The following is a 21,216-nucleotide window of genomic DNA, read 5'->3' on the forward strand; positions in this document are numbered from 1 at the left end:
AAGGAATTTATGTACCCTAGAAATGCCATGTTATAATACTAATCAATCTTGTGGGAGCAACATTTTCTTCTAATCCCTATTCAGTACTATAGGTTGGAAATTCGATTAGGTTATCTCCACGGAGATGTGACTCAGTCAATTGTGGGTATTAGACTTGATTAAACAGAGACATATCTCCACCCATTCTATGAGTCTTGATTAGTTTACTGAAGTCCTATAAAAGAGAAGACATTTTGGAGAGAGTGCCTTTTGAGAATGAGGAGAGAGCTGCAAAATGATGACAGAATGATGAGAGAACCACGGAGTCCACCAGCCAGCGACCTTTGGAGATGAAGAAGGATAATGCCTCTGGGAAGCTTCATGAAACAAGAGGCCTGGAGAGGAAGTTAGTAGGCATCGTCGTATTTGCCACATGACTTTCCAGCTGAGAGAGAAAACCTGTATGTCATTGGCCATTCTTGAGTGATGGTAATCTCTTGTTGGTGTCTTAATTTGGGCATTTTAATGACTTGATTTAATTGGAAAATTTTCTTGGCCTTAGAACTGTAAACTAGCAACTAATTAAATTATCCTTTTTCAAAGCCATTCTGTTTCTGGTATATTGCATTCTGGTGGCTAGCAAACTACAACAGATTTTGGTACCAGAGGAGTGGGGTGCTACTGCAGTTTGCAAATACCAGACATGTTGGAATGCTTTTTTAAATGGTTAAGGGGAAGATTTTGGAGGAGTTGTGAGGAGCCTGATAGAGAAGGTGTAGAATGCCTTGAAGAGACTGTTAGTAGAAATGTAGACTCTAAAGACACTTCTGATAAGGCTTGTTCTAGTTTGCTAGCTGCCAGAATGCAACACACCAGAGACAGATTGGCTTTTAATAAAAGGGGATTTATTTTGTTAGTTCTTCAGAGGAAAGGCAGCTAACTTTCCTTTTTTTTTAACGAATGAACATAGAGGGGTTTATGTTGTTAGAATGGATGATTGCCTCTGATAGTTTAGTTGCTGATGACCTCATGGTGCTTTTTGTTCTGCTTGATATTACAGAGGTATATATTTTTTGTCATTTACTATCTGGATAAAATACAAAACTAACACAAGAACACACACTTATGTATTTTCTCACTTATGTAGAAAATTAGTCATCCAAATAAGTAAGTGAAAAAATGTTTAACTTGCATCTTAGGAATTAAGTTCTTGTGGAATCATTTTTTTTTTGCAATTGTTGTCTTTTTTTATTAATTTTTAAAAAATATATAACAACAAACTAGCACAAACATTCTTAACTTATGATCATTCTGTTCTACATATATAATCAGTAATTCATAATATCATCACATAGTTGCATATTCATCATCATGATAATTTCTTAGAACATTTGCATTAATTCAGAAAAAGAAATAAAAGGACATCAGAAAAAATTCATACATGCCATACCCCATACACATTCTTTTCATTGATCACTAGCATTTCAATCTAAATTTATTTTAACATTTGTTCCCCCTATTATTTATTTTTATTCCATATATTTTACTCATCTATTGATAAGATAGATAAAAGGAGTATCAGACACAAGGTTTTCACAATCACACAGTCACATTGTGAAAGCTATATCATTATACAATCATTTTCAAGAAACATGGCTACTAACTCTACATTTTCAGGCAGTTCCCTCCAGGGAAAGGCAGCTAACTTTCAACTGAGGTTCTTTCTTATGAGGGAAGGCACAGGGTGACCTCTACTGGCCTTCTTTCCAGGCCTCTGGGTTCCAACATCTTTCCCAGTGTGATTCCTTTCTGCATCTCCAAAGGCCTGGGCTGAGCTGCGAGTGCTGAGATGAGGTATGCTGAACTACTTGGGCTGTGCTACAGTGAGCACTCTCATTTAAGCACCGTCAATTAAATCAAACATCATTCATTGAAGCAGGCATGCCTCCTAGCTGACTGCAGATATAATTAGCAAAAGATGAGGTTCACCCCCCATCGGCTCATGTCCACAACAATATAACTAGGCACCTTCCCAGCAATATAACTAGGCACCTTCACCTGGCCAAATTGACAACTGAATCTAACTACCACAAAGCCTTCAACAGAAATGAGGCATGTGTTATTATAGACTGAAAGGAAGGTGGGCCTTGGGTTAAAATGACAGATAATTTGGAGAAATTGACCTGTGGCTTTGGCAAGAAGGCAGATTGTAAAAGCCATGAACTTGGGTATTTAGCAGAAGAGATTTCCAAATTAAATGTGAAAAGTGCAGCCTGGTTTCTCCTTGCAGCTTATAGTGAAATGAGACAAGAAAGAGATAAGCTGAGAACTGACCTCTTGGGTACAACAAAAGCAGAAATCGATGTTCTTAAAGATTCTGGGCTTCCAGGAAGGGAGACCCCAGAGAGTGGTGCCCCATGTGAGGATTTGGCCAAATGTGGAACAAGACAGCCATTTCAGAGAAAGCCAGGGTTGAAGATGGAGTTATCCAGGAAGGATTTGTGGAAATTCCTTATGTCTGGTAGGCATGATCTGAGGCTAACTGCATAAAAAGCCAATGAGAGTGTTGCTGGATAAGTATAAATAGAACCACTGCCATTCAGGACTGAGAGGGACAGAGAAGGGACACAATGAAGGAAAAATAAGTTCAGAGGTAGAACCATGGAGGCTGAGGTCTGAAGCCAAGAAGCCTCAGGGTAGGAAAGCAGATCCACCCAAACACATGGAAAGGATGAGTTTGCCCCAAAGACAGGTCAGGCCTTCCACCTTATTGTAGTGGAAAAGTGGTGCCACCTCAGGCCTTGAAAAGTGTACAAGACACTCCTTAGGAATTGTGGAGAGCCTAGCTGCCACCATATACAGGGTTGAGCATGTGCCCCAGAGATGGCAGAGAGCCCAGATGCAGCCCTGATGCTTTGAGAAGGTGAAGCCAATAAAAAGTTGGTCTCCCCGATGTCCCCCAAGGTTGCATTTGGAGAGAGGTGGACCACTGCTTAGGCCCTTGGGAAGGGTGGGACTGCCAGTTTCTAAAGCCCCAAAGATAAATGACTCTCAGACTTTGAATTATAATGAACTTTGTCCTGCAGGTTTTCAAAACTGCTTGGGTCCTGTGACCCCTGTGTTCCTTCCTCCCTATGGAAATGGGTATATGTATCCTATGACTGTTCCTCTTTTGTATGTTGGCAGCAAGTAACTTGTTCTGAGTTTTACAGGTCCAGAGCCAGAGAAGAATTTTGCCCTAGGACTGTCCATGCCTGTAGCTGACTTTGATGAGACTTTGTACTGTTTTTAACCCTGTATTGCATTTGATTGTTACTGAAATGTTTTAAAGTTTTCTATATTGGATGGAATTGATGTATTTTGTATATGGGGAAAACATGTCTTTTTCAGAGTCCAGAGGGTGAAATGTGCAGTCTTGAAGGGATTTATGTACCCTAGAAAAGCCATTTTAATCCTAATCAATCTTCTGGGAGTAATGGTTTGTTCTAATCCTTATTCAGTACGATAGGTTGGAAACTTGATTAGGTCATCTCCATGGAGATGTGACTCAATCATCAGTATTAAACTTGATTAAAATGGAGACATGTCTCCACCCATTCTATGTGAGTCTTGATTAGTTTACTGAAATTCTACAAAAGATGAGCCATTTTGGAGATCCAGTGATCCAACATGTGGTCTATCCTGGAGAATAAACCATGAACATTTGGGAAGAATGTGTATCCTGCTGTTGTCCAGTGCAATGTTCTGTAAATGTCTAAGTCTAGTTCATTTATCATACTGCCAAGTGACCTTTGGAGATGAAGAAGGATAATGTCCCTTGAGCGTTCCAGCAGCTAGTAAACTAGAACAGAGTTCATTGAGCTTCTTTGACTTGCATAAATTTATGTCCTTTATAAAGTTTGAGAACTTTTCTCCATCGTATCCTCAAGTAATCTTCCTAGTTCTTTACTCTTCTCTTCTCCTTCTGGGATGCCAATGATTCTTATATTTGTGTGCATTGTTTTGTCCACCATTTCCCTGAGGTCCAATTCAAATTTTTCCATATTTTTTTGTCATTTGTTGTTTTGAGTGTTCGAAATCAGTTGTCCTGTCCTCTAGTTCACTTATTCTTTCTTGTGTCTCTTTAAATCTGCTGTTGCATGTCTCTAGTATGTTTTTTATTTGAAATACAGCATCTTTAATCTCTGTGCTATCTGCCATTTTTCTATTTATTCTTTCAAATTCCTCTTTATTCTCTTCTAGTGTTTTCTTGATCTCCTTTATGTCATTAGCACCCCATTTATTTTTTTAATAGAGTTATAGGAACGTCTTTGATTAATTGTTCCAACATCTGTGTCTCCTCTGGTGTTTTCATTTGGTTGTTTGGTTGGGTTATATCTATCTGCATCATGATATACTGAGTGATCTTCTGCTGTAAATATCCTGATTGGTTTACTTTGGAAGTAGATTTCCTTCAGTAGTCTAAAGCTTTTTATTTGAGGGATGGATGTGGAACAGGATGTAGGGTTCAGGTCAGGGCACAACAGCAGGGTGATGCATTGCAACGCAGATATAGTCACAGGTTGGGGATGCTACACTGATGCCTGTGAGCATGGGCACCCAACCCTATAGGTTTAAAATTTAATATCCTAAATATATAACAACCATTTATAAAATGATACCATTTTAACTATAATAGCATACATATACACTGTTCCTATACCCCTAAATCTCCCCACCTTTTTTTGAACTCATTGCAAGTTATAGTTTTGTATATGGTATAAAAAAAACTCATAGATATAACATTAATTTCCTTGCCCTTCAAGGAAGCTTGCATTTATTACAATGACATTAAAATATTAGACACCTTCTTAAAAGCTAAGCTAATAGTGTTGTGTTTTTTTTTTGTAAATAATTTTATTCACACTCCATACAATCCTTCCAAAGTGTACAATCAATGGCTCTGGTATAATGTCAGAGCTGCACATTCCTCACTACAATCAATTTGAGAATATCCTCATTGCTCCAAAAAGAAACATCCCATATTCTTTATACTGCTTTATTATTGACACTTTATCCAAAATGCTTACTCTTTTAAAGGATTCCAGTAAACCAATCAAGACCCATGTGGAATGGTGGAGTAACATCTTCCTCTAATGAAAGATTAATACCCACAATTAAGTGAGTCACATCTCCGTGAAGATAACCTAATTAAGTTTCCAAACTATAGAACTGAATAGGGACTAAAAGAAATGTATGCTTTTACATGGAACAGGATTAAAGCATGGCTTTTCTAGGGTACATCATCCTTTCAAACCAGCACAGCTCTCCATTCTCAACCCTCATTCTATTTCCTGGCAATGTATAACCTAGATTTTACTTCCATGAATTTGCTCCTTATAATTAGTTCTTATTGATAAGGCTATAAAATATTTGTCTTTTTGTGTGTGGTTTATTTCGCTCAACATAATGTCCTCAAGGGTCACCCATGATATCTCATGCATCAGGACTTCATTCCTTCTTACAGCTGAATAAAATTCCATCATATGATATACCACATTTTGTTTATCCATTCATCCATTGATGGACTTTTGGGTTGTTTCCATCTTTCAGCAGTTGTGCTTTGAACATTAGTGTGCAATATCGGTTTCCATCCCTGCTTTCAGTCCTTCTGAGTATATGCCTAGTAGTAGGATAACAAAATCATATGGTAATTCTATACTTAGCTTCTTCAGGAACTGCCAAAATTCTTCCACAGCAGCTGCACAATTCTAAATTACCACCAGTAGTGAATAAATGTTCCTATTTCTTCATATCATTTCCAACACTTTTAGTAGTAGGTGTGAAATGATATTTTATCATGGTTTTGATTTGCATTTCAGTAATAGCTATAGCTAGTTATGTTGAGCATCTTTTTATGTGCTTTCCAACCATTTGTATTTCCTCTTTAGAAAAGTGTCTAGTAAAGTGTTTTGCCTATTTTTAATTGGCTGGTTTGTATTTTTATTATTGAGTTGTGGTGTTCCTTTATATATTCTGGATATTAAAGTCTTATCAGATATGTGGTTTTCAAATATTTCTTCCATTGATTAGGCTGCCTTTTAATTTTATTGAAAAAGTTCTTTGAAGCACAAATGTATTTAATTTTGAGGAGTCCCATTTATCTATTTCTTTTCTTCTTTTTCTTTTGCATAAGCAGGCACTGGGACTAGAATCTGGCTCTCTGGCATGATAGGTTAGAATTCTGCCTGCTGAGCTACCATGGCTCGCCCTCTATTTCTTTTTTGCTGCTTGTTTTTGGGTGTAATGTTTAAGAAACCACTGCCTACCAGAAGATCTTGAAGATAATTCCCTCTATTTTCTTCTAGGAGTTTTATGGCCCTGGATCTCATGTATAGGTTTTTGATCCATTTTGAGTTAATTTTTGTATAAGGTGTGACATAGGGGTCCTTTTACTTCTTTTGGATATGGATATCCATTTCTCTCAGCATGATTAAGAGGCTTTTTTGTCCTAGTTGAGTGGATTTGTCAGACTTGTAACAAATCATTTGACCTAGATGTGAGACTATTTCTGAACTCTCAATTCAATTCCATTGATCAATCTATCAGTCTTTATGCCAGTATGCCAGTACCATACCGTTTTTTTTAGTTCGACCATGACAACATTTAATGTTTAAAATGCAAGTATACAGTTTTGGCAGCTGACCAAATGGTATCTAAGTTAGTGTTTAATACTTAGAATTTAAGAACCTTGCTATCTGAATATGTAGATTTGTTTCCTTAATTTTAAATTGCTTTGTGAAACTTACGGTGCAAATACAGGCTTTGCAATTATTATATGGATACTTTATTTAAATATGCCTATGGTTAAGCTAACTAATATATCTATTGTTGGTGGTTCGAAGTATATTGTTTGTTTTCTTATTAAAAAAAGAGAATAACCTCCAAAAACACATATAAAATAAAATGTATGTATCTTCTAATTAAATTTTGGTGTTGTGATTCATAAAATGTTTCACATTTTTCTAGCACTCTGTGCAATGTGTGGACCATGTAGAAAAGCCATAGATAAAAGCACAAAGTAAATTCCAATGAATTAGTATTGTTGTCTTGGCTTTATTGGTCAATTTTGGATTGTGCTGGAAGAAAGGGGTACTTGGAATCATTGTAGAACAGATGCTAAAAAAGGTTGAATCATCATTTCTTGGATTTTCTGTAGAAAAGAATGGACTCAGTGGCTCAGAAGTGCAAATTTTGGTAAATGTGAAGATATGGGATCCATTGCTAGTGTCACAAAAAGTGATGTTTCCAATATCCATATCCAGGAACATGCCCACTTGGTGTAACAGAGGGTTTACTCCTTGGTTTAGTGCTGGCCAAGGTTTCCTTTTCTCAAACTCAGTGTCCAGAATCCAAGTTCTTTGGTTATTAAGGTCTTCCCTTCTCATTGAACAGATTCTTTGTAGATGCCCAGATTCCATTCTTTGCTTGTTCCCATGTCCACCTCCCAGTCAGTAATGGTGGCCAGAGGTGAACCGAGAGGAGCCCAAGACACAGATTCCAATGCTGAATCTCTCGGCATGCTCTTCCCAGTTCTGTCTACTCTGCACACATCAGATGCTCCTCTGGTCCTCAGAAATAAGGAATTAGTTGAAGGCTGTGTCAACGCCCAAGGTCATGTCCATTTCAGCATCCTTGGGGTCATCTGTAATGCAGCTTTCAGGTGGGACTCCAGGTCCTTAAGTTTGGAAACCAGCTTCCCCAGCTGACAATTTGCCTAATGTCATCCTTCTGAGAAACCAAACAGCAGATGTGACACAGAAATCTATCCCTATGGGGGTCCTTCTGCAGGGAATTGATGCAGTGGTGGCAGCAGTTTTATCCACATTTTAAGTACATGGGTTTCTCAAAATAGGTCCAATACACAGGATATCTGCTTGCTTCTTGAAAGTGTTCTGCCATGTCTCCTGCTCTTGTATTAGTCAGGGTTCTTTAGACAAACAGAACCAACAGGAAAGATCTGTAATTATGAGATATATATAGGTGTCTCACACAACCATGGGAATGGAAGAGTCTAAAATCTGTAAGGTAGGTTGTGAAGACACTGGCTCTAAAGAAGGGGGTCTGGACGAACTTTGCAGGAGTGGCTCACTGGCTGAAGAAGCAGTGAGTGTCTCTCTTCTTTCTTAAAAGCCTTCACCTGATTGGATTATCTCATTGTTGCAGGTACATCTTAGTTGATCGCAGATGTAATCAGCCACAGATGCAGTCACCTGACTGACAACTTAATACACTGGCTTTCCAGTTTATCAACCAGCCACAAAATATCCTTGTAGCAATGGTCAGGCCAGTGCTTGCCTGATCAGAGAACTTGTCAAAATAATTTTTCTCCAGATTTGTTCCTGTTTATCAATATCATTTTGACTATTTCAGGGCCCCTTACCATTCCAAATAATTTTGATGATTGACTTTTCCATTTTTGTAAAGTAGGCCGTTAGAATTTTGACTGAGAGTGCATTGAATCTATAAATTGCTTTGGGTAGGATTGACATCGTAACATCCTGAGCTTTTCTTATTGGAAGGGTTTTTTGGGAGGCGGGGGAGGTTTTTGAAGATGCTTTCAACCCCTTGTGATTGTTTTGTTTGGGTTTTCTATTTCTTCTGGAGTCTTCCAATCCATGAACAGGAAATGCCCTTCCATTTTTTATGTCTTCTTTTTTTTTTCTTTTAGCAATGTATTCTAGCTTACTGTGTACGGGTCCCTTACATCCTTAGTTAAATTTATTCCTAAATATTTTACTGTTTTAGTTGCTATTGTAAATGGATTTTTTATTGATTCCCTCTGATGATTGCACGTTATTGGTGTGTAGAAACAGTACCATATTTTTGTTGTCGTTGTTTTGACTGTGTATCCTGCAACTTTGCTGAACTTAGTAGCTTTGTTGTGGATTTTTCAGGACTTTCTATATGTAGGATCAAATCATCCAAACATAGTGAAAAGTTTACTTCCTCCTTTCCAGTTTTGGATGCTTTTTACTTATTTTTCTTTCCTAATTGCTCTAGGTAGAACTTCTAGCAGAATGTTGAATAGTAATGTTGACAGTGGTCATCCTTGTCTTTTTCCTGTCCTTAGAGGGAAAGCATTCAGTATTTCCCCACTGAAAATGTTAGCTGTGGGCTTTTCATATATGTTCTTTATCATGTTGAGGAAGTTTTCTTCTATTCCTAGTTTAACTAAGCATTTTTATCAAGAAAGTATGCTGGAATTTGTGAAATGGTTTTTCTGCATCAATTGAGATGATCATGTGTGCTTTCACCTTTGATTTATTAATTTAATGTGGTATATTACATTTATTAATTTTCTTCTGTTGAACCACACTTGCATATACCTAGGATAAGCCCTCCTTGCTCAAGGTGTATAATTCTTTTAATGTGCTGTTAGATTCAATTTGCTAGTAGTTTGTTGAGGAGTTTTGCATGTATATTTATTAGAGAAATTGGTCTGTAATTTTCTTTTCTTATGGTATCTTTATCTGGACTTGGTATTTGGGTGATATTGGCTTCATAGGATGAATTAGGTACTATTCCCTCTTCAATTTTTGGAAGATTCTGAGCAAAGTTCATATTAAGTCTTCTTGGAATGATTGGTAGAATTCCCATCTGAAGCCATTTTTTCCTGAGCTTTTCTTATTGGAAGGGTTTTTTGGGAGGCGGGGGAGGTTTTTGAAGATGCTTTCAACCCCTTGTGATTGTTTTGTTTGGGTTTTCTATTTCTTCTGGAGTCTGTATGGGTTGTTCTTGTATTGTCAGGAAATTGTCCGTTTCATCTAAGTTTGTTGGCATACACTTTTTTGTAGTATCCTTCTTATGATCTTTTTTATTTCTATGTGGGTAATAGCAATGTCCCCCTTTCAATTATGATTTTATATGCACCTTCTATTATTTTTCTTTGTCTATCTAGTAAAGGTATTATCAATTGTATTCATTTTCTCAAAGAACCAACTTTTGGTTTTGTCAATTCTCCCTATTGTTGTCTTCCTCTCAATTGCATTTACTTCTGACCTAATCTTTGTTATTTTTTTTTTTTCATTCTTCTTGCTTTGGTAACCCCAAAGTAAGTTCTTTCTCTATTTCCTACAATGTGCAGTTAGGTCTTCAATTTTAAATCTTTCTTCATTTTAAATATAAATGTTTAGGGCAAGAATTTTCCTCTTAGCACTGCCTTTACTGCATCCCATAAGTTTTGATCTGTTCTCAGTTTCATTTGTCTCAAGATATTTACTGGTTTTTCTTGTAATTTCTTCTTTGATCTACTGATTGTTTAGAGTGTGCTATTTAACCTCCTTATGTTTGTGAATTTTTCAGTTCTCTGCGTGTTATTGGTTTCCAGCTTTATTACGTTTTGATCAGAGAAGGCACTTTGTATAATTTCAAAGTTTTAAAATTTATTGAGACCTGTTTATGGCCCAACATGTGCTCTATCCTGGAGAATAATCCATAAGCACTTGAGAAGAATGTATTTCCTGATGTTTGGGGGTGCAATGTTCCATAAATGTCTGTTAGGTCTGGTTAATTTATCATGTAATTCAAATTCTCTGTTTTCATATTAATCCTACCTAGATGTTTTATTGATAAAAGTGGTGAATTGTTGTATCCAAGCATTATTGTAGATATTTATTTCTCCATTCAGTTTTTTTTTTTTTTTTTTTTTTTTTTTTAGAGAGAGGGAGGAAAGGAAGGAAAGAAGGATGGAAGGAAGGAAGGGAGGAAGAAAGGGAAACATCTTTATTTTTATTATATTTTGTTTGTTTGTTTGTTTTTTACATGGGCTGGGGCCGGGAATCGAACCGGGGTCCTCCGGCATGGCAGGCAAGCACTCTTGCCCGCTGAGCCACCGCGGCCCGCCCTTATTTCTCCATTCAGTTTTTAATGTAATTTTATTGAGATATATTCACATACACTATTATCATCCAAAGTATAACATCAATGGCTCACAGTATCATTCATCACCACAATCAATTTTTGAACATTTTCATTATTCCAAAAATACATATAAGGATAAAAATAAAAGTGAAAAAGAACACTCAAAATATCCCTTATCCCTAATTAAATATTTATTTTTAATCCTTATGTTTTACTCATCTGTCCATACTGGTTAAACAAAACATCAGCCACAAGGTTTTCACAATTGTGTACATGATTATATAACTGTATAGCTTATATAATCATCTTCAAGAATCAAGGCTACTAGAATACAGTTCAACCATTTCAGGTATTTCTTTCTAGCCATGCACATCCAATAAAAATTCAAAAGGGACATCAAGTAATGCATAAGAATAACCTCTCAACTCTATGTGAAATATTTCAGCCACTGAAACTTTATTTTGTTTAATTTATCTTCATCCTTTTGGACATTGCCAGCGTGACTTACACCCCTGGCAGTTACATCCCACAGAGTGGGGAGGGCAGTGGGATTACCTGAAGAGTTGGTTTCAAGAGAGAAGCCACATCTGAGCAGGAAAAGCAGTTCTCTGGGGGTAACTCAGGCATAATTATAAGTACACTTCTGTTTTTTTTGTTTTTTTTTTTTTACTTGCCTCTTAGTTCATTTTACTGGGAATGGAATTGTGGTAGTTAGATTCAGGTTTCAACTTGGCCAGGTGAAGGTGCCTAGTTCCCTTGTTGTGGACATGAGCCCATGGCATGTAAACCTCATCTGTTGCTGATTACATCTGCAGTTGGCTAGGAGGCATGCCTGCTGCAATGAGTGATGTTTGAGTTAATTGGCTGGTGCTTAAATGAAAGAGCTCAACATAGCACAGCCCAAGCAGCTCAGCAAACTTCATCCCAGCACTCACAGCTCAATCCAGGCCTTTGGAGATGCAGAAAGGAATCACCCTGGGGAAAGGTGTTGGAACCCCAAGGCCTGGAGAGAAGGCCAGTAGAGATCGCCTGTGCCTTCCCATGTGAGAAGGAACCTCAGTTGTAAGTTAGCTGCCTTTCCTCTGAAAAACTATATGTTAAATCAATAAATCCCCTTTTACTGAAAGCCAACCCATCTCTGGTGATTTGCATTCTAGCAGCTAGCAAACTAGAACACAATAAATCATTTTGCAAGTAAAAACAAATCATGCTTTCTGATTCCTTGTGTGCAAGCTGGAAGAAAATGTAGGTCTATGGAAAAGGATCTAGAGGCCCTCTTCATGGGGAGCTAAGAAGATGGTTATACATGCAAAATATAAAAATTTTTGTTATCTGAAAGTTAAACTAGACCAATTTTTTAAAACTTGTATCTTTTTAAAATTATCTTTCTTCAACATGTGTTTACATTATTTAAAATTATTCTATAGTTATAAAAATTAATTTCAACATTGGAAAGAAAAAATCATAGTGATTTTTGGAAGGAGAAAGCTATGGCTTTTAAGGTGACATTAACATAGAAGATCACCTTTAGACTCACATTTCACTTAAACCAAGTTCACTTCTGTCAAACAAATCCATGCTGGCATTTTAATCTCCAAATAAACCTGTCTCAGCATCATAAACTTTTTGATGAAAAGAAAAATTGAATTTCCAAAAGTTCATCATATATTATTTTCTAACTTCTTTATGCACACTATCAAATTCTCTCCTGAAAATCTAAAGTGTGGAAGTCTATTTTTTCCTGTAAGAGTTACTTCTAAATCTATATGAAAGTTTATTTCACTACTATTAATTAATGCAAAATTCACAGAAAAACATTTGAACTTTATATGTTTAGAGAAAGTGGGCTTTTGACATTTAATGAATTAAAAATTATGAATTTCAACAATTACTTTTACTTTCTGCACTCGTTTTTCTTTTAATAAAATAAAAGCCAAGTATACTATAATGATTTTAAAAGTTGCAAAAATATTGTTATATATGAATACAAAATTACATGTGTTGTATAAATGAATAAGGTGACTTGGCCAAACCAGAATAAAGACTGTACTATGTTTGCCATCTGATGCCGCAAAAGCACCCATTCATCAGCAGGTGCACACTCCTAGAGGGAAGTGAGTGATGGGGAATCAACTCAATGCAGACTACATGAAACTGTGGGTTTTAAAAAGTGCTAATATAACTTAAATCAAGGCTTGTTACAATTATTTATTGAAAGGATCAGAGTAAGTCACTGAAAATATAGTGTGATAAAATTATGCAAATGCATAGGTGTACAAATAAATAGACATTATATACAGGCAGGAAAGTTACAACTTGCATGGAAAATCTTTTTCTGTCCTTTCACTTTCAATCTATTTGTATCCTTGTGTCTAAGATGAGTCTCTTGTAAGCAACATATAGCTGGATTATGTTTCTTAATCTGTTCTGCCAATCTGTATCTTTTAATTGCTAAATTTAGTCTATTGATTCAAAGTTATTACTGAAAAGGCATTTCTTGAATCCACCATCTTATCATTTTAATTTTGTCACACATCTATATATTCTTTTCCCTCTTTCTCTTTGTGTGCATTTAATTATCCTTAGTGCTACTCTTCAATTTTGGGCCCTCCTCCAGACCTCCCTCTCCAGTTGTTTTTTGTTTGTTTGTTTGTTTTTTCATCCAGCAGAACTCCTTTTAGTATTTCTTGTAGGGTCAGTCTCTTGTTGACAAATTCTTTCAGGACTTCTTTGTCTGTGAACATTTTAATATCTCCCTCAGTTTTGAAGGACAGCTCGGCTGGGTCCAGAATTCTTGGCTGGAAGTCTTTCTGTTTCAGGAAAGTTCTGAAACAGCTGACTGGTTCCATGTTTGGCTAAGTCCTCACAAGGGGCACTAATCTCTGGAGTCTCCCTTTTTGGAAGCCCATTTCTTTCAAGGCCACTGCCTTCTTGTCTCCAGGGTGCTAGTTGAGTAGTCGGAACTTAGTCTTGTGTGGTTTCTCTTGTATGCAGTAGATGGTTTTTCTCTTGCCACTTTCAGAATTTTCTGCTTCTCTTCAACATTTAGCAGACTGATAAGTATGTGTCTTGGGGAAGGACTATTTGGATTTATTCTGCTTAGAGTTCATTGGGCTTCTTTGACTTGTATATTTATGTCCTCTGAAAGGGTGGGGAGTTTTCCCCCATTATATCCTCAACTACTGTTCCTAGCCCTTTACTCCTCTCTTCTTCTGCTGGAACATCAATGATTCTTATATTTGAGTGCTTTGTTTTGCCTAATGTCCCTGAGATTCAATGAAAAATTTTTCATCTTTTTTGCCACTTGCTGTTTTGAGTCCTCGAAGTCAGTTATCCTGACATCTATATCACTTATTCTTTCTTCTGTCTCTTCAAATCTGATGTGGCATACCTCTAGTATGTTTTTTATTTGATCAACAGAGTCTTTAATCGCTGTTATATCTGCTATTTTTCTATTTATTCTTTCAAATTCCTCTTTATGCTCTTCTACTGTCGTCTTGATCTCCTTTATGTCATTTGTCATCCTTCTCATTTTATTAAGTAGAGTTGTATGAACATCTTTGATTAGTTTTTCCAATGTCTGTTTCTCCTCTGGTGTTTTAATTTCGTCATTAGGCAGGGCCATATCTGGCTGCATTGTGATATGCTTAGTGATCTGCTGTCTTTGTGGCATGTCAATATCTTGATTGATTTACTTTGGGAGTTGATTTCTTTCAGTAGTCTAAGGCCTTGAGTTTACAAGATGGATGTACATCAGGCAGCAGAGTACAGGGTGGGGCACTCAGTGCAGTGATTTGTTTCAGGGCAGGTATAGGTGCAGGTGGGGGATGTTATGCTGCTGCTTGTGAATGTGGGCACCCAGCAGCCAGGGAGAATGAAGCTGTGCAGGTGCACCAGTCTAGGGGGCATAACCCTGGTGTGCACTGGTATAAAGCATGGGGCCCTTTTTGTGTATGCATAGATTTGTAGCTGCAAGTCAGTGTTATGCCTTCATGGGTTGGGAGCAGATGTGATCTGGCAGCACAGGTCAGCACTTTCTTAGAGCTGGGAAGTGTGGCTGAGGACCATTTGCATGTGAAGTTCTAGAACTGCTGTAAACTGAGGTTCCCAGTGCTGAATGATGTGATTGGGGACCCGTGTGCATGTGCGGGTTTGGGACTGCCATAAACTGATGTGCAGAGCTCAGGGGGCAGGGTTAGGCTTTGTGACACTTTGGGCAGGGGGCAGGGGTAGCCTGGGTATGGAGATTAGCGTCTGCAGCCTTTATGCACTGGCAACAGCCTGTAGGGAGTAGGGAGGGGGAGGTAGTGCTCAGGAGGGGTGCAGGAGGGGTGGGTTGGTCTACACTTGGGGTGGGGGTGGGGGGCAGTTGCATGCACTGGGGGCTGGTGGGGTGGGGATGCCTGTGGCACAGGGAATGGGAGCAGGTGATGGGGTTCAGGTACATGGGGTGTGGGGTGAGTTGCCGGTCATGGGGCTGTTCCAGTGAGGGTAGCATGCCCAAGGAATATGACCTGACTTAATTCCTAGTCTCCAGCTCCCATCCATGCACTTCTGCAGGCTCCATGCCTCTGTGCCAGGTTCCAGCTTTCTGCCTCTCATTTCCTCAGCCTCTGAAACTAGGGCCACCCTATGTGGTGCAGAAGGTTCTCCCAGGTTAGCTGCACTCTTGAATTGCTGCCTCAGTCGCTCTCCTATCCCTTCTCTAACTTTTTGGTGGAGCAGGGCTGATCTTGAGCTACTCTATTTGGCCATCTTCCCTGAAGAGGATTAGCTTATCTTTTGCAGGAATAAATTTCATAAGGGCAAGTCCCAAGATCAAGGACTTGGCCTATTAAATTCATACTCCTAAGTGCTTGTGAGAATATCCGGAATTTCTCAGGTGGGGGAGTTTAATATTTCCACATTTTCCCCCAGTCCCTCAAGGGGGCTTTGCAAGTACTTTTTTATTCTCTGCCCAAATTACTCTGGAATTTTGGGGGTATCACATTAACTTGTACAAACCAACAGGATATCACTCCTTATTCAAGGTTCCATATAATTTTGGTGTTCAAATAAATGAGATAGTTTGCTACAGAAAATAAAAAAATTGTACCAAATAAAAATCTCTTCCTCTGGTCTCACACAGAAGTTAAAGTTTTAAGATACAGTCAATATAATCTTTTATCCTTTAGTCTAATGTATCTTAGTATTAAGCAGATCTGCTTCATTCGTTTCTGTAATTAAAGTCTGCTCTCTTTTTCAGTTTTTTAGCAGTTGCTGTATGACATAATGCTGACTTTCATAACTACAGAACTCTAGCCCTGAGTCTCATGTGTCATGCAGATACCCAATATTCCAGGGAATGACCAGGTTAGCACAAAGAGCTCTGTATTTCAGAATTTAGAAATAACAGTTACAACTCAGAAAGAGATGTGACTGCTGTAAGAGCTTACAATCTAGGAAACATTACAAGAAGCCTTCCCCTGATAACCTAGCCTCTCAGGTTCAATTCTTAGAGTTTGCACGTTATAATTATTCCATATTAGTGAGGCATTATAATGTCTTTTCATTTTTGGCTTATTTCACTCAAAGGTCCATTCACCTAGTTGTGTGCCTAACCACTTGATTCCTTCTTGCAGCCACTCAATATTCTATTGCATGTATACACTGGAGTTCTCCCTTCCACTCTTCAGCCAGTGTTTCCTTAGGCTACCTCCATCCATTGCAAATTGTGAATTCTGCTACCATTAACACCAGTGTGCAAATGTCCATTCACGTCCCTGCTTTCAGTTAAAGTATCTATCTAATAACAGAGTTGCTGGATGACATAGCAATCTTATACTTAGCCTCTTTTGAAAGTACCACACCACCTTCCAGAAGGGGCCTCTCCATTCTACTTTGATACTTCTTCAGTTTGCTATGCTGCCAGAATGTAGTATTACAGAAATGGGTTGGCTTTTATAAAGAGGATTAATTAAGTTACAAGTTTACAGTTCTAAGGCAATAAAAAGTCCAAACTAAGGCATCCAGAGAAATATACATTGATTCAATAAAGGCTGACGCTGCAAGGAAAAACTCTGTCAGCTGGGAAGGCACATGGCTGGTATCTACTGGACATTTGGCTTCTCGTTTCTAACAGCTTCCCCGGGGAGTGTTTACTTTCTGTACCTCCAAGCATCTCTGTCTGTGTTAGCTCTGAACTTTTTCCAAAATGGTTCCCTTTCAAAGGATTCCAGTAAACAGAATAGGAATCCACCTTGAATGGGCAAAGACATATTTCCATGGAAATAACCTAACCAAAAGGTCTCACACACAAATGGGTGGGTCACATCTCCGTGGAAACAATTTAATCAAAATTCCACACTACAATATTGAATCAGGATTGAAAGAAAATGGCTTTCCTGGGGTGCATAGTTTCAAACCAGCATATTCCACCCTCTGGACCCCAAAAGATATGCTCTTTCCATAAAGAAAATACATTCATTACATTGCAATATAACAAAGTCTTAAATCATTTAAGTAACAATACAAATACAATACAAAGTTTTTAAAAAGTACAAAATTTCATCAAAGTCAGTTACGGGTCTGTTCTAGGGCAAATTTTTCTGGATCAGGAGGTGTAAAATTTAGAACACATAAAATCTGCTGCCAATATAAAAGAAGGGAGAGTCATAGAAGAAATGTTCCCATTTCCTTAGGGAGAAGTTGGAAGGAGCATAGGGGTCACTGGACTCAAACAGTTCCTAAAGACAGCAGGGCAAACCCCATTAGATTTCAAAGTCTGACAGTCACTTATCCTTGGGTCTTAGCAGAGTGGCAGACCCATCCTTTCTAAGGTTTTCTGGTTTGAAGCTATTATGTATTCCTAGAAAAACCATGTCCTTTAATCCTCATTCAATATTGCTGGGTGGAATCTTTTTTATTGTTTCCATGGAGATATGACCAACCCAATTGTGGGTGATAACTCTTCATTAGATAGTTTTCTTGGAGATGTGTCTCCACTATTCAAGGTGGGGTTTCTCACTGCAAACATTTAAGAGGGAACCATTTTGGAAAATGCTCTAGAGCCACCAGAATTGACAGTGAAAACAACGGACAGAGCCCTGGGGAAGCCATTACAGATTCCTGGAGAGAAAGCTAGCAGATGTCACCATGTGCCTTTCCAGCTAAGAGAGAAACCCCAAACATTATCAGTCTTCTTGAATCAAGGTATCTTTCCTTGTATGCCTTAATTTAGACGTTTTTATAGACTTGCCTCAATTTGAACATTTTCACAGTCTTAGAGCTGTAAACTTGCAACTTAATAAATTATTCTTTTTAAATTCCATTTCTGGTACAACACATTCTGGCACTTATAAACTAAAATACAAGGTCTTACACAGCAGCTCTGTTTTCTCCAAATGCTGGGGTGAGAGTTGCAATCTTGTGGAACTCTGGGAAGTCCACCATTTTTTATAGCTTTCCACCCTCTCCAGGCATTGGGGCAGCACCTGGGCTATTCCATCTCTGAGGCACATACTCAATCCCTCAGGACAATGGGAGGCAGCAAAGTTTTCTCCAGTTCCCAAGGAATGTGCTCCACCATCTTTGAGGCCCAAGGTGGCAACACTCTTTCACCTGCCCTCTGCCTCCACGGCAAACTTATCCTTTCCACGTGGATGGGTGGGTCCACTCCTATGACCTGAGATTTCTTTACTTCATACCTTTGCTTCCATGGTTCTGCCTTTGAAGTAGTTTTTCATTCAATTTGTACCTTTTATGTCCCTTTAATCCATAACTGGCAGTGGTCCTGTTTATACAGGTATTGTAAGAAACTTATTGCTTCTCCATACTGTATACATGGATCACACCCCTAAGTTAATAACAGCTTCCATAAATCCTTTCTGGATAGCTCCATTTCCAATTCTGGATTGTTCTGAAATGGCTGACTGGTTCCATGTTTGGCTAAATCCTCACAAGGGGCACTGATCTCTGGAGTCTCCCTTTTTGGAAGCCCATGTCTTTCAAGGCCATCAATTTCTGGTTTCTTTGTACCCAAGAATTCAGATCTCAGTTTCTCTCTTTCCTGTGGAATTTTGTTATAAGCTGCAAGGAGAAACCATGCTGAACTTTCCACATTCAGTTTGGAAATCTTTTCTGATTAATATCCAAGTTCATCTCTCTCAAATTCTGCCTGTCATGCACTACTAGCACTTAATTTTGTCAATTATCTGCAACTTTAAAACAAGGATCCCTTTCCTTCCAGTTTGCAATGACACATTCATCATTTCTGTCTAAAGCCTCATCAGAGGTATCTTTAGAGTCCACATTTCTAAAACACTCTCTTCAAAGCATTCTAAGCCTTCTCTATCATGATCCTCACAACTCTTCCAGAATCTTCCCCTTATCCATTCAAAAAACCATTCCAACATGTTTTATACTTGCAAACTGCATCACCCCAGTTCTCTAGTACCATGATCTGCTTTAGTTTGCAATCGCTGCCAGAATGAAAAATACCAGAAATGGGGTGACTTTTATAAACAGGATTTATTAAGTTACAAATTTGCAGTTAGTTCTAAGTTCATTAAAATGTCCAAACTAAGGCATCTAGAGAAAGATACACTGACTCAAGAAACGATGATGGCTTGCAGAACACCTCTGTCAGCTGAGAAGTCATGTGGTTGGTGTCTGCTGCTCCTTTGACTTCTGGTTTCTAACAGCTTCCGCAGGGGTGATTTCTTTCCACATCTCTGAACATCTCTGTCTATGTCAGCTCCGAGCTTATGCCCAAATGGTTCCCTCTTAAAGGACTGAGACACATCTCCATGGGAACAACAGAATCAAAAGTTTCTATCCACAACTGGTTGGGTCATATCTCCATGGAAACAACTTAAATAAAAGTTTCACTCTAGAAAGTTGAATCTGTATTGAAAGAACATGGCTTTTCTAGGTACACAACAGTTTAAAAGAAGCACATCTATGAACAGGGAATAGGGAACAGTACATGCCTCTCTCCACACTTTCTGCAGCACTTGTATCATTCTGTTTACTTTTTAAACAGTTTTATTCACATACCGTATAATCTATCCTAAGTTATACAATCCATGGTTCCCGGTATAATCACTTAGTTATGTATTCACCACTACATTCTATTTGGGGACATTTCCATTTCTTCCACAAAGAAAAACGAAGAGGAAGAAAAAGAAAAACGAAGAATAAAAAATAAAAATTAAAAAATAAAAAGAGAAATGCCAACGCTAACAACGAGAACCATGCCTCCTCTTTATATCCCCCTCTCATTGATATTGAGCTTTGGTATATTGCCTTTGCTATATTTAATGGAAACATATTACAATGTTACCATTAACTATAAACTCTAGTTTGCAGTGATTGTATTATTTTCCATATACCATCCTGTTTTCAAGATCTTGCAATGTTGACATTCATTTCATCTCCTTCATGCAAAATTAATCTTATATTTGTACATTTAATCACCATCTTTGTCTACTCTATTTATACCATCTAAGTTGTACCATCTTCAGTGTTTACCCTCTCCTTTCTTCTGGTGCCATTCATGCACCACAACCCTGCTCCCTCAACCATACTCACATTCAGCTTCATTCAGTGTACTTTATATAATTGTGATACCATCGGAGAGTATTGTGCTATCCATTTTTGGAACTTTACAATCAGTCCTCTTGCACATTCTGTAATCCTTAAGCATCCATTGTCCAATCTCTACCCTCTTTCTATCTTGCTATTGAATCCAAGAGCATTTGCTGTTCCAGATGTGGTATCATTTCTTGAGCAAATCAACACAGTACTTCAACACACTGCCTGGTACCTGGTATGCAGCTATTGATCTGGCAAATGCTTTTTTTCTCAGTAGTTGTCAGTAAGGACCACCAAAACAGTTTTCATTCAGCTGGCAAGGCCAGCAGTGTACCTTTAATGTCCTGTCTAAGGGGTATATCAACTTTCCAGCCCTATGCCACAATCTTTTCTGCAGGAAACTTGGTCATTTCTCCCTCCCACAAGACATCACACTGGCCCATTATATTGATGATGTCATGTTGATTGGACCTAGTAAGCAAGACATAGAAAGTACTCTAGACTTACTGGTAAGGCATTTTTGGGTCAGGGGATGGGAGAGAATTCCAACAAAAATACTGAGGCCTCTCATCTCAGTGAATTTTTTAGGTGTCCAATGGTGTGAGGCATGTCAAGATGTCCCTCCTAAGGTGAAGGATAAGATGTTGCATCTGGCCCCTCCTATGACGAAAAAGGAGGCATAATGCCTATTGGTGTCTTTGGATTTTGGGGACAATATATTCCTCGTTTGGGTGTACTACTCTGGCCCATTTACCAAGTGAC

The 21,216-nt window shown here is 38.2% G+C and overlaps 2 pseudogenes; one reads left to right on the forward strand and one right to left on the reverse strand.

Moving 5' to 3' along the window:
• Nucleotides 1-6,983: 6,983 nt before the first annotated feature.
• On the reverse strand, nt 6,984-7,920 carry LOC143672001 (ret finger protein-like 4A pseudogene; annotated as a pseudogene).
• A 96-nt stretch (nt 7,921-8,016) lies between these two features.
• Nucleotides 8,017-21,216, forward strand: part of LOC143672002 (rRNA N(6)-adenosine-methyltransferase METTL5-like) — a 102,663-nt pseudogene continuing 89,463 nt past the window's right edge.

Source organism: Tamandua tetradactyla, chromosome X, assembly GCF_023851605.1.
Source record: "Tamandua tetradactyla isolate mTamTet1 chromosome X, mTamTet1.pri, whole genome shotgun sequence".
NCBI lineage: Eukaryota > Metazoa > Chordata > Mammalia > Pilosa > Myrmecophagidae > Tamandua > Tamandua tetradactyla.